Here is a 5,916-nt window from a genome sequence, read left to right on the forward strand (position 1 = left end):
AGAGGGAGAAAATGACCAATGAGATATTGAAAATAGGAGTGTCATCCTTATTCTTAGATAGTTGAGATGTCTGAATGCTTCCAAGCATGATGGTTTTTTGGAGTTCAGAAGTTCTGTGTGAAAATTCTGTGTATGTTTGAGAGAAATATCCTGGAAGTTCAAAGCATTCACAATGCTCCAGGGCTTATTACCTGCTTACAGTCAGTGCAGGGAGCAACATGGAATAAATAAACCCCAAGGAAGCTGAAATGATTTTTATAGGAAACTCCCAAAATGTCATAGAATGAAAAGCGCATATGGAAGAAAATCAAGGGTGAAGCAGCTGAGTCTGACATTGAAATTCGGGAACTGTTTGTAACCAAGTGTTCAGATGAAAAGGAAATGAATTTTAAAGGTTCTTTTGGTTTTGTTTTTCAGACAGCATCTCCTTGTAGCCAAGGCTCCCATGGATCTCCCTACGTAGACAAAACTGGCCTTGATTTCACAGAGATATGCCTGCTTCTGCCTCCTTCCTAGTGCTGGGAGTAAAGCCATGTGTCATTACACCCAGTTTGAGGCTTTTGAAACCACCTTTCCTATCACAGGAGCAGCATGCTTGCATCATTGGAGTCAAAACACTTGAAGGAGAAGCCCATGGAGTTCATGGCACCTCACTGTTTACTGTTCACCTCTGTCAAGCATCATCTCTCTGCTCCATTCAGCAGCACTTTTGAGTCTGAACTCAAGCCAGTCCATGTGCAGCTGGAAGAAGACAACTATAAAACATGCCACTGTCCATATGTCATAATGTTTGAGGTTCCCAGTGTGCAAAAGGCATGGAATTCTGTGACTTTTTCCACCATGTCCCTCAGTGGATCCACAGAGAGCTCTGGGCTGATGCAGACAATTCTCATGTGGTGGCACCTCCACAGAGACTATCCACCAGGACAGTATCCAGTGGACCCAAAGGAGCAAGTCCACTCTCAACACCTAAGAGCTGTAGGGATTTAGCAGACAGTGTCAGCCTGGAAGTTATGAAGGCCATTAGCTCCAACCTGGGACAGCTGCAGCATGGCTGAGCCCAGCAAATCCAGAGTGGCAGGGCTGCCTGATACCTTGTTGTTACACCCTCCCCAGTGGGCAGGAAGGGACATATTACTATCAAGCCTTAAAAATTAATGTTGCTTGTCCCAAGGCGTTCTAGTTTATTAGAATTAGTAATTCTTTCTCTATTCTAACTCAGACTGTGGTAATGGAAATGCCCACCATCTGCTCATTCCAACATGATACTTTGTAAGTACCCAGCATAGTTTTGTCAGCACATATATGGAGGAAATTTCCATCATGATGAACTATATCATAATCTCCATTTTTCTTACTTTGGAGTTTTTGTGCTTTGGAGCTTCATGTTGATATCAGAATGAGTTTAGAATAGCGAGGTTTGGGTGGGGGATAGTGTGAATATGTTTTATACAGTGAGAAAAATGGAGGTGGGTTGATAGGTTTTGGAAAGCTGTTTTCAATGTTGACCTCCCTCTGGAATTCATGCTGAAATCTCATTCTGGCCTTGATAGTGATGAGAGGTGGGATCTTTAAGAAATAATTTGATCACTAGATCCTGTCCTCCCAGGTGGGGTAGGTAGCATTAAAAAAGTGTAATTTCATCTCTACTTCTTTTCTCACTGCTCTCAGGTGTGCCCATGTGATGATGCGGCAAGAAGGCCCTCCCCAGATGCCAGCACCCTGACTTTGACTCACCCCGACCAGAACTCTGGAATTCATAACTCTGCTATCTGCAAATCACCTGTTTCAGGTAAGCTGTTATGCCAACCAAAATGAGATTAAAGCAATCCATCTTCACTGTAATGTCTCCCTGGAACACTGATGGGTCATTTAAATTAATTCTGTTAAAAAAAAACACCACTTCTTTTAAACTAGAGATAGAAAAGCAAAACATTGTAGCACAGCAGTAGAGATGTCAAAAAAGAATCAGAGGAGTAGTTACACAGGCAGTGACCTGAAATGGAAGACTGAATGCATGTGAAACAAGTTTCCCTAAAGTTTGAGCATGACAATGCACTTCTATACCAGTGCCAGGAGTATTGGAACATGACTGGTTATTTAAACTAATTTAACTATTATTTTCCTTTTTGAAATTATTTTGTTGTGAATTTTAACAACATATTTTGATCATATTTAGACCCCTCCCTTACCTGCACCCACATTATACAAACTTTGCTCAATAGACCTTAACATATGTAAGAGAATGCATGAAAACAGGCTGGGGGGGCTATGAGGGAGTGCAGATAGGACAGGGTGTCTAAATATGATTAAAATGTAGTAGGTGAAATACACAAAAATCAAACAGCTAAAGAAATGATTTATAGAGGGATTCCTAGATAGCTCCTTGGTACAAGCATTGGCTTCTCTTCTGGGTGGGGGGCAGGTTTGGTTCATAGCATGGTGGCTAACATCTGCCCATTTCCCCAAATCCAAAGGATTCACCGACCTTTTCTGGCTTCTGAAGACATTGCATGACACAGGTTCAGTTAAGTACATGTGGGCAAAACATTTGTACTCACAATAGAGGGATTCCTAGATAGCTCCTTGGTACAAGCATTGGCTTCTCTTCTGGGTGGGGGGCAGGTTTGGTTCATAGCATGGTGGCTAACATCTGCCCATTTCCCCAAATCCAAAGGATTCACCGACCTTTTCTGGCTTCTGAAGACATTGCATGACACAGGTTCAGTTAAGTACATGTGGGCAAAACATTTGTACTCACAAATTAAAATAATAAATTAAAACAAAAATCTTAAATATATACATGACTTCAACTTTTTTAAGGTCATAGTTCATTCAGCCTTTGAATTAAATACTCGAAGCTATTCATCTGTTCATGTTTACAATTACTCAGGCTGACTCAAAAGCACAAATATATGTCTAATTAAATTCTATTTAGTAATAGGTTTTTTTTTCAGAGCTGAGGACTGAACCCAGGGCCTTTAGTTCTGTGAGGAAGAACTTTTTCAGAGCTGAGGACTGAACCCAGGGCCTTGTGCTTGCTAGGAAAGCATTCTACCACTGAGCTAAATCCCCAACCCCTTAGTAATAGTTTTTACTGAAGCTTTATTTAAGTATAATATAGTAATTATATATACCAGAGGGAGGTGAGTAAACTTCTGTTAGTTGACCATGTTTAGAGGCCTATGCTAATGTGGTTGGAGGGACTTAAAAGAGAGCATTTTTACCACTGGTCTTTTAAGGTCATTTATATGCCAGGTGGTTGTGGGACATATTTCAAATATTCCTGTAACAACAAAGTGATGCATACAGAAGGCCGCAACTGACCAAGGTGTAGAGGATAAGAGACTGCAGCATGCATGTCCCTGGTTAGGACTCCTATATTAAAACTCACCCACCATGGCTCAGGAAACACTGAGGAAAAGGGCTGGAAAGATTGTAAGAGATAGGGGTGGTGTATGAACATAAGGAAACAGAGGCTTTCAAGCCTCTGGGAGCCTGCTCATATAAACTTGCAACAGTGGTGACACCATGTACAAGACACGTGCTGACTCAATCAGACAACCCAGCATAGAACTGGGGAAAATCAGCAGCAGGCCTCAAACTTAACCAAGGAACTATGGACAACTGATTATTGTGAAGTGAGAAAGAGATGATTTTCCTTAAGAACTTGTACTAAGGCACATCTGGGTACAGATGCTTGAAAATATAGGCCTTAAGATATATGACAGAATGCATGAAATTCAGTGAGGGGGGCTATGGGAGTGTGAATGAGTGAGATAATCTAAATTTAAGATATAGTAGATGAAATACACAAAAACTGAATAAAAATATCAATTAAAATTTTCCTGTAATATTGATTATTTACCAGTTCTCTTATTCAGGATAGCCACAGAGGCCTCAATGAATGGACTTTCACCAGTTTCTAGTCTATAAAGAGGAAGGTCAACATCAAGGAAAAATTTGTTCAAAGCTTTCAAATGAAGCTTTCATCAAGCAAGAACATTGACTCTTCACATGCAACTATCCACTGTCGAATTGCCACACCACCACCATATAATAGTGTCTTGAAATGATCAACACTTTTGCAAAGTGACAGGATACAAAATTTATTTACAAAAATCACTAGCATTTTACATACCAATAGCAAGTTAGAGAAAGAGCTCATGAAACCACTTCCACTCACAAAAAAACGTCAAAAATGCCTAGGAATAAACTTAACCAAAGATGTTAAATAACTCTATAGTGAAAGTTTTTAAATCTTTGAAGAAATAGATTGAGAAAGACACAGGAAAATTAAAAGACCTAGGCTTATTGATTGGTAGAATTAATATTGTGAGAAAAAGATCATCATGTATGCCAAAAGCAATTTATATTTTCAAGGCAATACAAACCAACATGGCATTGTTATTTAGTTTCCATGATTTTTTGTACTTTGCAGTTTTTATTGTTGTTGAGATTTTTTTACACTGTGTTCAGATAGAATGAAATATTTTTTACTCAAATTTTTCAAAGATTTTTGAATCATGCCTTATTTCCTAATATGATATTAGATCTCTTTATCTTGTTGCTTTAATTTTCTTGGTACTATTTTCTGGAGATAATTTTTCCATCAATTTTTATCCTAAGGCAATATCTATCCTTGATGGTGAGGTGTGGTCATGGAGGCAGCAAAAAGATGGCTCTTGTATTCTAATCCAAACTGCAATTTGCTGTATTTTTATTGAAAAGTTGAGACAACTAAGGTTATGTGTTGCTATTGAACAAAGTGTATTATTTTAAGATGATCTGGCAAGCTCTTACAGCCTCCACAGTCATTGCACCCATGTGTTACACTTACAAACATGTGTAGAACATGTATACACATACAAAAAAATGAAAAGTAAAATTTTTCAAAAATAATAATAGGGCTGGACATGGTGGCACATACATTTAATCCCAGCACTCACACACGTAGAACATGTATACACATACAAAAAAATAAAAAGTAAAATTTTTCAAAAATAATAATAGGGCTGACATGGTGGCACATACATTTAATCCCAGCACTCACACACAGAAGCAGGTGGAGCTCTTTGAGGCTGACCCCATCCTAAGTATCAAGTTTTAGGCCTGCTTGAGGTACAGTTAGACCTTGTTTCAAAAATAAATGAATATAAATCATGTAAGTGGACTTAAAGACAAAATCATATGATCACCTTAAGAAAATTCTTTGACAAAAATCCAACATCCATTCATAATGAAATCCTAAAGGGAGTTTTCCTGGATGAAACATCGCTCAACATAATCAAGGCTGTATTCAACAAATCCACAGCTGACATCATTCTAAATGGAGAAAAACTGGAAGCATTTTCCCTAAAATAAGGAACCAGGCAAGACTGTCAACTATACTCACTCCTATTCGATATAGTGCTTGAAACTCTAGCTAGAGCAATAAGAAAAGAGAAGGAAATTAAAGGGGTAATATTGGAAAAGAAAGAGGTCAAATTATTCTTATTTGCAGATGATACGATATGGTTCATAAGAGATCCTTAAAATTCCACCAGAAAAATTTTAACAATGATCAATACTTTCAGCAGAGTGGTAGGCTACAAAATCAACTTAAAAAATCAGTTGCCTTTTTTATATACTAATAGCAAGAAATCAGAGAAAGAGTTCATGGAAACCCACCCACAATAATCTCAAAAAATAAAATATCTGAAAATAAACCCAAACAAAGATGTTAATGATCTCTACAATCGAAATTTCCTTTTGTATTTAATTTTTTAAAAATGTGGTTACCTTGCGTTTTTCTTTCCTTGATGTTATTTGTAGTGTTCGGTAGAGGACTATGTCCTAGTAGGGTTGAGGTGTCCTTTTCCTTTCATTTTGGTTGTTGTTGTTGTTGATCTGTTAAAGCAATGTAAATGAGATTAA

The sequence above is a fragment of the Nannospalax galili genome, unplaced genomic scaffold (assembly GCF_000622305.1).
Source record: "Nannospalax galili isolate Female #2095 unplaced genomic scaffold, S.galili_v1.0 scaffold953, whole genome shotgun sequence".
Lineage (NCBI taxonomy): Eukaryota > Metazoa > Chordata > Mammalia > Rodentia > Spalacidae > Nannospalax > Nannospalax galili.